The sequence below is a fragment of the Astyanax mexicanus genome, chromosome 4, assembly GCF_023375975.1.
Source record: "Astyanax mexicanus isolate ESR-SI-001 chromosome 4, AstMex3_surface, whole genome shotgun sequence".
Taxonomy (NCBI): domain Eukaryota; kingdom Metazoa; phylum Chordata; class Actinopteri; order Characiformes; family Acestrorhamphidae; genus Astyanax; species Astyanax mexicanus.
In genome coordinates, this window is record NC_064411.1 from 18,241,870 (window position 1) to 18,254,875 (window position 13,006).

Sequence of the window (13,006 nt, forward strand, 5' to 3'; positions counted from 1 at the left end):
CTTCAGGAGTTTCTTAAAGATAGCGAGAGATTCTCCTGATCTGGTAGTGGAAGGTAGTTTGTTCCACCATTGGGGAACTCTGTATGAGAACAGTCTGGATTGCTTTGTGTGAGTTTTTGGCAAAGCGAGGCGACGTTCACTGGAGGAGCGAAGCGGCCGGGAGGTAGCGTAAGCCTTCAGGAGTGATCAGTGCAGGTAGGAAGGAGCTGTTCTGTCATCACCTTGTAGGCGATTGTAAGAGCTTTGAATTTGATGCGAGCATCAACTGGTAGCCAGTGGAGCTCAATGAGCAGCGGGGTGACATGTGCCCGTTTTGGCTGGTTGAAGACCAGACGTGCTGCTGCGTTCTGGATCATCTGGAGTGGTTTTACTACACAGGCCGGGAGGCCAGTTAGCAGGGCATTGCAGTAGTCGAGGCGTGAGATGACGACCGCTTGCACCAGGAGTTGGGTGGCCTGTTGCGTCAAGAACGGTCTAATTTTTCGGATGTTATAGAGCGCAAAGCGGCAGGACCGAGCAACTGAGGCCACATGGTGCGTGAAGGAGAGTTGGTCATCAACCAGAACACCCAGGTTCCTAGCAACCTTTGTCGGTGAGTATAATAACAAATATGAAATCCTAGAAGATAAAAAGGCAGGAACTCTACTGAAGTCTGATAGTCAGAGTTTTAGTACAGTGTTTGGTGGGTTTCCTGTCACTGTGGGCCTCAGAGCACAGTAGTGGAGAGCAGAGTCTGATACTGCAGTAGAGGAGATCTCCAGATTCACACTGTTTTTCTCTTTATTTACTTTTGCAGAAACTCCATCAACTGGAGGATCAGCTTTAATCTCAGAGTTAGTTTCATCCACCAAGATCAGGAACTCAGGTCTGGACCTGGAATACTGACGGTACCACAGCAGACTATCAGTTGAAAGAGATCCATTGTATTTGCAGGACAGGGTAACAGAACCTCCCTGTAGGACATTAACAGTGGAAGAACTTGGTTCTATTCCCTCACCAGAAGTGGAACCTGCTGGAGAGATAGAGACGTACTAAAATCTGTCCTATATTAACTTACTGTTCTCCACACTGAGATCATGAGAAATACATGTTCTGTTTCAGCTGTAACTGAATCTTACCTAAAATCAGAAAAGGAAGCCACCAGTGATGAAGACGAGTCATAACTGAACAGTGGTGCTGCAGCTCAGTGTTGCTCTAGTGTTTAAATGTTCATAATTCACTTCAGCTTCCCTCACTTCCCTTCTTACAGCAGCTCAGTGACACAAACCACCCCATCTGTTACAGTTCTTCTACAGTTTTAGAGGAAATCTGCCCTCTACTGGACCATTACTGTAATTATGTCTCTGTATATGAAGATTGAATTCTACTATATCATCATCCTGATTATTATTATCACCTTTATGGACAATCCACTCCACACCAACCCCATTAAAGCTCACTCTGTATACTTATATAATAGCATACTGCATAACTCTGCACCTTATCCTCATTAGCTCAAACTTAGAGTCGTATTTGCTTTTTTTTGTTGTTAATTTAGTGTTCTGTTGCCTCATGGTCCTGGCGGAGTGTAATTTCTCTCCACTGTGGTCTTATACATCTTGCATAAATCAGCAGATAGACAAATCCTCCAATCACCACACTGAAGAGGATGCCCAGTTCACCTCTTAATAGTTTATTGCAAGTTTGATAAAAATGACATGAAATACAACACATATATGAACTTCAACACATTAAAACAAATTACTATGAGTGTAGTTTCAGTACTGAGCCAAAACAAAAAAAATGTTTTTTTAGAAGGCAGCAGTATTAGATTTACTTCTCAGATTCTTTAACAATATCCGATTAATCAATAAGTATTTCTTTTCAACAGAAAGTATAGCTTGCACGAAAGATTAAGGCTTGTCTCCCTGATGTAGTCAGGGACTCTGGGAACCTAAATTAAAAGATACACATAACAATAGTTATGCTCTCGTCTGGAAGACCAGATTTAATCAACAAGCTTATCCATCTAACTTAAGCCATTTAAAATCAGCTACTGGTAAAAGCTTGCCCTGAGCTGGATTTAAAAGGTACTATCATTGAAAACACAATATATGACAATAATGTTGCCATGATTTGAGTAAAATAAGAAATAAACAGCCAGTTATTATCAACAGACTGGATCTTATCTACTTCCAAGGAGTTGGCTTGGAAGAATACATTTGGTCTATGGGCCGTAAGCTGGGCATAACAATTAGTAAACATAACATATATAAATTGCTTTATGAATATGGTTCAGAACCTGTTTAAGCAACAGTTTTCACTCTATGCACATTACCAATAGATCTGGGTTGGGATCTGGAATGGTTTTAGGTGCATCACTGCCCATTCCCATGACTGCTCTTTATGCACTTGTGTTTTATGAATGACTGTAAATACCTGAAGCTCACTGAACAGCCCGAACAGTAATATGGTTTTTCTCCAGTGTGAATGCGCTGGTGTTTTTTCAGATCATTCTGTTTATTAAAACTCCAACCACAGTCTGAGCAGTGAAATGGTTTACCACCTGTGTGAATGCGCTGATGTGTTTGGAGACTCCAGTTATAAATAAAACTCTTCCCACAGTCTGAGCATTTGAACGGTTTCTCTCCAGTGTGAATGAGCTGGTGTGTTTTGAAATTACTCTCATTATTAAAACTTTTTCCACAGTCTGAGCACTGATACGGTTTCTCTCCAGTGTGAATGAGTTGGTGTCTTTTGAGATTTCCCTGCTGACTAAAATTCATCCCACAGTCTGAGCAGTAATATGGTTTTTCTCCAGTGTGAATGCGCTGGTGTCGCAGAAGAGTATTCTGCTGACTAAAACTCTTCCCACAAACTGGGCAGTGATACGGTTTCTCTCCAGTGTGAACGCGCTGGTGATTTTTGTAATTACGCTGATCATTAAAACTCTTTCCACAGTCTGAACATTGATATGGTTTCTCTCCAGTGTGAGTACGCTGGTGTTTTTTTTAGAGTACTCAGTTGATTAAATCCCTTCCCACAGTCTGAACAGTGAAATGGTTTCTCTCCAGTGTGAATTCGCTGGTGTGATTTGAGATAACTCCTTGTAGTAAAACTCCTTTCACAGTCTGAGCAGTGGTGAGGTTTCTCCTTGTCTGTACTTTTCTGTATTTGTGTGTGAGGTGTAGGAGAAGGTGTTTGTTGAGTATTGGAGATTTCTCTGGATGCCATGTTCTCCTCTTTGTTCAGCAGCTTAAAATCTTTTTTTTCCGGAAATCTTCTGATTGTGTTTGTGTAGCTAAACTTCCTCAAGGAAAGTTGACACTGGGATCAGGAGAAGACTTAGAACAGGACAGCACTCAGTTCTGGAAGAAACACAGAAAAAAGAAAACCTAATCTCAATTAAAAATGTAAGACAACATTAGTTAGTGATAGAAAGAAAATAACTGAACTGGCACATTGTCCTTAACATATTTGCAAATTTGTAGGTTTTTAAGTACTAAATTCCAGACTAACAAGACAAACAAAGAGTTATTTACACACAAAACCTTCAGCTTCTACAATGTGAGTTACATCACAAACATACACACATAAACTAAATAACCTTAACAAAAGAGAAAGGGCAACCACTGAGCCTGGAAGCTCCTTTTGAGCTGTTAAGCCATGACCCAAATACAATCACAACAAATGTTAGTGAACAGAGGACCTGTAGTAATAGTACTGAAGTTAGTTAGACCTTTTTTTGCTCTTCTAGCTTTCATCTTTACTTCATGCAGACACCACACGTGTATGGACACTAGACAGAACAGTAGATCTAACTGTTTTGTGCTGACAGTTTTTTAAAAGACTTAGGCTTGGTCTTAGGCTGCTGCATTTAAATATAGCGTTCCTTTCATAAAGTATTTTATGTCTTCTTTAAAAATAATGACATGCTTCTGATTATCTCTGTCTTTGCTTGAGTTAGCTCATTTGCTGTGTATTTTACTATATGGATATTTAAAACAGGACCTGAATATACAAATTAGGACTGAAAGTTTTAGTCAGTCGGGTTCGCGTTCTGGCGCTTAACCGTGTTTAATATTATTGTAAGTCCTGAGGCTTACTTGGCTCACGCAAACAGTGACGTGAACAATGTCAACCATCAATAGGAGAGCTACGAGAAGCCACAATATTTTTATATGCTTCTTACTTTAATATGTACAGTATTTTAACACAGGTAGCATTTTAAAGTCATAATATGAAAAGTTATTTTATTTTGCACTACTTTCTCTTATTGTGCAGTGTTATTTTGGATACAAACAAGTTTAATAAATGCACATTTTTCAAGAATGATGGTCTTTATTGCAGTAATTCTGTCTAAAACAAAGGCAAATGTATAGCAGTGAAACTGTGATTCTTATACAAGGTTGCAGCAAAAAAAGCTTATAGGCCGAATTTAACACAAAATGTATTCTATTAAAAAATATCAAGAACTAACAGTGGCAGAAAAATATACCGTTGATGGGGACAAAAGTTGTGAGTCTCTGATAAATCACAGTATTGATATATAAAGTAAAAAGACTGTGACTTGTCTTTAAATGTGAGAGAGTGTCAGATTTTAGTCTGTTTAAAGCCACCCACTGTGAATTTGTGCAGCGGGTTGCAGATAACTGACACTAAAACAAATATGGATATAAGGCGATGTTTCGAAAAGAAAGAAAAACAGAGCTAACCACGTAAACTGTGATGAGATTCTGATGCAGTTTTGTAATAATAAAGTGCAGCTTGTGGCTACTCGGTTTAACTTTGGAATTAGATAGATTAGACAAGGTTTAAGAAAAAATATATATATATAATTTCTACTTGCCCTGATGTGCCTGATCAACCAATAACTATTTAATTTTTAAATTGTGTTTATTAATTTAGGACTGCAGGACTTACTGTAAGCAATAATGAACAGAACTTTTTTTACCGGACTAGTTAGCTAGAAGCTGGATGTTGTGGATATGCAGAATTTAATACAATACTTTATGTTCGTAGTTTAAAGCAGTTTCACTGCCCTAAAATTGTGTATTTTCCACCATATCCAACTGATCAGCTAATAAACAGTCCTTTACTGAGTTTACCTGTTAAAATCCCTTTGCCCCATATAGACCATAAATCAGTCATTATGTATATCCAGCAGTGTATTAAACACATTATACCTCCACTTACTTTATTACGTGTCTCTAATGCAGATAAAGACTATGCAGGACAGTGGAAATATGCAGTAGAGTATGCAGAAACAGGGTTAAGAAACACTGCTCTAACATGACTTCTGTTCATTTTTCACTGTAATTGTATTTTTTGAGCAACGCCCCTGATCAACACCAATATAAATCATCACTGTCACACAAAAACCTCACATGTTCAGCTTTACAGAAGAAAACGTATTACCTTTTAATAAAAGTTAATATACAAATATTTTGGTGTTCCTCCAGCAGAGCAGTCTGAGTACAGAGGTGTGGCGCTGCTGATCAGAGCTGGATCTTCTGCTGCTCCACTTTACTGGAGACCGGGGGAAACTCTAACCACCCTTCCATATTCACCTACAGAGAATACAGTCTTCATTTTAAACCACAGCAAACATCTGTCCAAAGCGCTGAAACTATTAGGACATCCAGCACAATCCACCTTAACCTCCAACAATCTGCTGCTGTGTTTCTAAACTAAAGTATCTAGTACTGCTCTGGAGCCCATGGCGTTACATCCGGCAACAAGCTGTCAAAATAAAAGTCCTGCAAAAGTTTGCCTCGTTTCACTGGTACCTTAAAGTTAAAGGCTTTAACTGTTCTAAAAAACATATTACACTTCGTGTTCATCAAATACCCAGAAATGACCCAGAAAACAAAATGACACTGAATCAATATTTATTTTTCCTTCATTTAATGCATCAAATCAGTGTTCATCTCAGATATCAAAATGTATTTATTTGTACCAAAGGTGTAGGAGCAGGTTTGACATTGTGGGGGGGGTTGGGGGTGACAAATTTGCTAATATAAATCAAAGCCCACCCTATAGTGACTTAGAACAACATTTGTAGAATTATTTTTAATCACAAATATACGACAGATTTTTTCTGTACATCTGTTTATAATTAGTTAAATCCAACCAAAGGTGGCTTTACAACCTAAACATGTAATTTTACATTATATTTACTGTTATTAAAAAAATGTGTGTGCAATGTCTGAATTATTACATATGTAACAAAACCAATTAATTATCATCTAATATAAAAAAAACAGATTTGAGTATTATTTTGTTATTATGTCAGTTCTGTTGTGTACTTATATTGACTCCACTCTTAAAAAAAAACTCTGTAGCATTGGGTCCTGTGTTCTGATTTTTTTTCTACTGATAGCACTTCTAACAATGATGTCTTTTATGAAAAAGAATATAACTTTACATTTCATAGAGATTTTTGGCAGCAGTTCATATAAAAGTTAGATAACCCAAACCCCCCAGTCTGTTAGCAGAACCAGATTATTCATAATTTATATACATTTTTATTGCATTATATTGTCAATGTATTTCTGATATTTTTTGATATTACGTCTATTTTATTGATTAAATATTAAAATTTCTATGAAAATAAGATACCCTGCTAACGGAATAACATCAAACTTCATTAGGACAAAGTTAAAGAGTGAAAGCTAAAAAAAGGATGTAACGTGTAGCTTTTCAGCTAAATTTACAGCTGTTTTTATAATATTAACTTAATGTAATATTTATGATAAATTGCATATTCATGAATGGCATATTAAACTCAAACTTGTTAAAATTATACTGAAGAATGTCCTGTAATAGTGGTATAGTAAATGAATGTTTTGGTAAAGATGAAAAACGAAGTATTTAAACCTGCATTTTATATATTTGAATTTAATTTACCCAGTAAATACATTTAAAACATTTATTTCATGTAGCAGATTTTGCGTCGTCATTTGTTCATTTGACACATCAACAGGAATGGCTTCATGAACAGGAACACAGAAGCTACAAGAAGTTGCAAGAAGCACAACCCATAATTCAATGCATACATCTGTGGAACATGGTGGAGGAGTGTCATTGCAGGGGCATGAAAGGATGAGACAGGTACTGGTACACTGATCTCAATCCCATCCACCCCCTGGACCCCACTATCAGCCCTTACTCAAATGCGGTAATTCACACTACCTTGCGGTAATTCACTTACCTTCTTTTTTTTATTGAACTATACTTAAGCATGAGTAGACTGATAAATCACTGTCCTGAAACGTTATTTATCTTAGTCTTACTGAGCATAAAATGACCACACCTCTCTGCATCCTATACTAGCTACATTTATCTTCATTTTACGTTTCTTTTAGGCTGTTTTATTATTGGCACCTGCATAACCACATCCAGTCATTTCTGAGAGAGTGTAATAAGAGATAAGCAGTGTGGTTTGATATTACTTTGATCTGCTTGTGTTCAAAGTAAACAGAAGGTGTGTGAGTTTTTGTAAAGCTTCTCAGAGACTTTGTATCACTGTGCTGCAACTTGAAGAGCACAGTAGTAGAGAGCTGTATCTGCCAGTCCTACTGTAACAGTGAGATCAGTGGATGATTCGAATTCAGGCGACTCAAATCTACTATCTGCAGTGTCTTCACCACTTCGAGATCGAGCTCCTCTCCACAGTAAATACTGTAGAGCTCTGTTAGGATACTGTCTGTACCAGTAGAGATACACATGTTGACTACTTGAGTCATAAGTGCATGTCAGTGTAAGAGATTCTCCTTCTGTTTTAGAAACAGAGAGATCAACTGGTTTAATCCAATCAGCAGCAAAAACACCTGAAAGAAAAAAATACATTTGATTTTGATGACAAAATAAGGAAAATTAAATGCTCCAAATATTATTATTCATATCTTGACAGTGAGTACCTGATATGCTAATGAGGATGATGATGAGGACGGTCTTCATTGTGAATATGATCAGATGGAATCAGTAGTGTGTTTAAGCTCTCAGTGCTCTAATGCTGATCTGTGTGTTAGTGTGAATCTCTCTGAAGTGAGAGCAGTTATGAGAAACTACAACAGGAAACTAGAGGTGGGCGGATCGATCCAAATATCGATAATATCGATACCAACGCTGGTATTGGTATTGAGTAATACTCGTGTAAAAATATCGATATTCAAGCTTTTTTCTCTGCCGCACGCACTGACTGCTTCGCACGAGATTCACCACAGTCTACTCTCTGGTCTCTTGTTGTTGCACATGCGTCACATGGCTCAGCAAAGCCAGCCAAACCGCCACGCAGGTAGGCTCAGCCTGGCCCCGCCCACTCAGCGCTCTCCTCGAGTCCACACGCCTCTACCTCAGGAGATTTGTGTTGCGTGATATTTTTTTACACTCTGTTTATTTAAGAAAAAGTTGCATTTGAATTGCACTGAAAGGAAGACAATTCCTTATTTTTTATTGTTTTTCCAAATGACAATTCTATTAAAAAAAGAAAGAAAGAACTAGAAAAGATGTCTAGTGAGGGGAGAATTTTTATTTTATTTTTTTATATTTTTTTATTTTATATTTAAACTTTGTTTTGTTACTGTTCCATTGTTTCTAAACAAAAAATGTTGATTGTGATACTAAAGTATTTTGTTATCACTTACAATGTTTGGTGAAATTATATCCTAGGTTTTTGGATCATTTGGATCTATAAAGCTTAAATATTAAAAAGTATCGGTATCAGTATCGATATCGGCAATACTGGCCCTGCGTTTACTTGGTATCGGATCGATACCAAAATTCCCGGTATCGCACACCTCTACAGGAAACTCCTGCTCTGAGGAGCTGCTCCACTCTGCTCTCTGTCTTTGTAGAAGATCAGAGTGTTAATAAATCAACCACAAACACAGTCAGCGGTTAAACTGTACAATATTATTACTAAGTAGTAAAAACGAGAGCATTCATAAACAATAAAATCATTTAACATAAAAGCAAAAAATATAACATTGCATAAACCTGATATTGCTTAAAAAACTGTAAATTCAGTATCTCCAGTGTTAAGTTGTGTTCAAGTGTTTAGTCTGTCTGTCTGTCTGTCAGCAGTAAATATTTTTCTGTGCATACAGTAATTAAACAGATTCATGTAAAAAATTAGGACATTCTGTTTTAGTGACTTACATCTTGCAGTGCAGCTTCTGTATTTCTGTTCAATAAATATTTTATATACACACCCACCTCCTGAAGTTTCCGAGTTCAGTTCACTTCTAGAATTTAAATAGAATACTGATTGTAAGAAATAGGAACTGTCCCAATAAGTATAATCACAAATATAACATTGTAGGAAATAAAACGGCAGGAACTCCACTGAGTCTGATATTCAGAGTTTTAGTACAGTGTTTGGTGGGTTTCCTGTCACTGTGGGCCTCAGAGCACAGTAGTGGAGAGCAGAGTCTGATACTGCAGTAGAGGAGATCTTCAGATCCACATTGTTTTTCTCTTTATTTACTTTTGCAGAAACTCCATCAACTGGAGGATCAGCTTTAATCTCAGAGTTAGCTTCATCCACCAAGATCAGGAACTCAGGTCTGGATCTGGAATACTGACGGAACCACAGCAGACTATCACTTGAAAGGGATCCATTGTATTTGCAGGACAGGGTAACAGAACCTCCCTGTAGGACATTAACAGTGGAAGAACTTGGTTCTATTCCCTCACCAGAAGTGGAACCTGCTGGAGAGATAGAGACGTACTAAAATCTGTCCTATATTAACTTACTGTTCTCCACACTGAGATCATGAGAAATACATGTTCTGTTTCAGCTTTAACTGAATCTTACCTAAAATCAGAAAAGGAAGCCACCAGTGATGAAGACGAGTCATAACTGAACAGTGGTGCTGCAGCTCAGTGTTGCTCTAGTGTTTAAATGTTCATAATTCACTTCAGCTTCCCTCACTTCCCTTCTTACAGCAGCTCAGTGACACAAACCACCCCATCTGTTACAGTTCTTCTACAGTTTTAGAGGAAATCTGCCCTCTACTGGACTATTACTGTAATTATGTCTCTGTATATGAAGATTGAATTCTACTATATCATCATCATCACCATTATTGTTATCTTTATGGATAATCCACTCCACACCAACCCCATTAAAGCTCACTCTGGATCCTGCATTTTACTGGTAACTGTAACTAAACAGTTTAATGACACTGATCACTCCAAACACTCTTCTTCACACAGCTCACCTCCAACAGTTATTATCCTGTAGTATATTTACATCTGCAGATTTATTCAGTAATAACAATTTTAAGATATAACAAATAAGTTTTACACATACAGACTTTTAATTTTATCAATTATTCTACAGGTTTCTTGTGTATTTGCTTTGAGTAACCATGAAATAAAGTGTCTATACTTGAAACATATAAAAGTTATAACTGAAATTATTATTAGAATCAGATTATGAAATTACTGTGTTTGGGACTGTTGATGACATGACTCTTCAAACCATCACTGATTGTGGAAACTTCACACTAGACCTCAAGCAGGTTGGACTGTGTGTCTCTTCACTCTTCCCCCAGACTCTGATCCCTTGATTTACAAATGAAATGTGAAATTTACTGATGATTAGTGATGGTTTGGAGAGACATGTCATCTGCTGGTGTTGATCCACTGTGTTTTATTATCAAGTCTAAAGTCAGTGCAGTTTTGTTTTCCCACAAAATCTTACAGCACTTTATGCTTCCCTCTGCTACTGACAACTTTTATGGAGATGCATATTTCATTTCCCAGCAGGACTTGGCACACTGCCCACACCGCAGAAGGTGTTTTAAGTGTTTTTTGGCGCTTCATCTCATTACAGAATATTACCTCTAGAATTTCAGCTGTAGAATTACAGCGCCCCCTCCTGAAATATCAGTGTTTCTACATATTTCACAAGAAAGGTTTTAGTACAGTGTTTGGTGGGTTTCCTGCCACTGTGGGCCTCAGAGCACAGTAGTAGAGAGCAGAGTCTGATACTGCAGTAGAGGAGATGATCAGATTCACTTTTTTTATTCCTTTTTGATGGTTGATGAATATTCCAGGAACTGGAGGTTGAGCTTCAGTAATGCTCCCTGCATAGTCCAGTATGAGGAACTGGGGAGGAGAGCCTGAATACTGTTGATACCAGTGAAGACTGTCAGCACTTACAGTGTAGTTACAGGAGAGGGTAACATTCTGACCTTCAACAGCAAAAACAGCATCTCTGCTAGGAGTGATGACGTCTTCAGCTCTGTTACCTACAAATAAAATCATAGAATTAATGATTAACCCACCATTCATAGATCTGTTAGCATGTAGCTAATGAACAGCATTAGGAAACTGTGTGTTAGTAGATGTTAGATCTTCAAAGGTTTATAATCTCTGAACTGTTTACCTGTAAGAGCAGAGAGCAGCAGTACAGTGAAAATGATCATGGTGGTGTAGCACACACTGGGAGAAGAACACACTGAGTTTCAGCTCTCCTCTCTACTATCCTCTCTACTACACACTCAGCTCCACCCACTCACTCAACACCTCGTCTTACAGGCTTAATTTGCCATCCAGCAGCATCATGTGATCCTGCCCTTTAGTGAGGTGGAACAATGCTTCATGTAAAATTATCTTTTAGAATTGAATAAAATTTTATTTAATAGAAGTCAATTAAGCATTAATACATGAGAGGGAGTGCTATAATGTAATATTGTCAGCACATACCACAGTTCCATTATCACTGTTTATTGACATTTTTACTTTGACACTTTGGACATTTTAGGGTGTAGTCTTTTAGGGGCGTACTCATACTCATTTTTTTTGCCAGTGGTTTAGACATTATTGGCTGTATATTGAGTTATTTTGAGGGAAGAATAAATTAACACTGTTATATAAGCTGCACACAGGCTACTTTTAATTTCAGTAGTGGCTCCCTGATGCCCGCAAGTCACATATAATCTCCCGGAATTCAGAACGAGTGCCCAAGAGTGCACTGCACACAAACGCGCACACAGGCGACAGACTTTTTTTATCTAATCGTGTGTGGGAAGGAGAGAGAGAAAACAGAGAGGGTTCTGATTGGCCTGTTCTCTGCAAAGAGTCTGTGAGACAGCCAATCAGTTTTTAGTGTGGGCGGGCAGTGTTTTTCCCCCCTCCCGGACGGGATTTGTTCAGTGAGTGAGAGAGAGCAGATCATGGCGAAGGCAATATTAATAATTATTGTAATATGATATGAAATGTTTTTGATGTTGTGCAATTTTTTGTGATATTGTAACTGTCAATTTTTGTCAAATAAAAGCTTTCTTTCCAAAAAAAAAAAAAAAAAAGGAAAGCAGAGGCAGGGACTTCCAAAAAGAAAAAAGATAAAACTAATTTCACCTCTGAATACTCTAAATTTAATTTAAACAAAAAAGTTAAATTAATTAATATAAAAGTAAGGTTTCTTTATCCTTTGGTGTGTGTGCAAGTTTTTTTTTTTTTTTTTTTTTTTTGAGGGGGGTGGGGGTGGGGGGGTGATAACCTCCCTGAAATCAACTTTTGCAACTTGGGATGTCTGTTGTAACTGTTCTTTAATTAGACTGTTAGTCTACACATATGAAAATAAGCATGAAATACACACAGTATGTAGTAATGGATTATGATATAAATAAAGCCTGTTACAAAACTATCACACCTCGAAAGAATAGGTTTAATAAAATCTGCCAAAAGTGTTGCCAAAATCTGTTCTGTGTTGGTTAATTACACTTTAAATGATCAGGTTCAGAGCCACTTGTGTACTATTTACTCTATTTACTCTAAGGTATTCCACCTCAAACTGAAAGTCAAGCATAGTTTACATATAAGGTAAGAAAATTTAATTGTACTTTTGTTAAGTATATCTAGATCAAAAGATTAAGTACAAGTATATGCCAAATATGCCTAGACTTTTCTGTATACTTGTCAGTATAATTCAAGTATACTTAAGTATAATTATATTTAGTATGTCACTATTATACTAATAGTACTCTTGAATAATCTTCTTTTTTGTAAGGGA

The 13,006-nt window shown here is 37.3% G+C and overlaps 1 protein-coding gene across 1 annotated transcript in view; it reads right to left on the reverse strand.

The window, feature by feature from the left end:
• The window catches only part of LOC125801268 (zinc finger protein 239-like), a 305,512-nt gene that overhangs the window by 224,585 nt on the left and 67,921 nt on the right, over window positions 1-13,006 (reverse strand). The gene's annotated exons all lie outside the window — the stretch shown is intronic.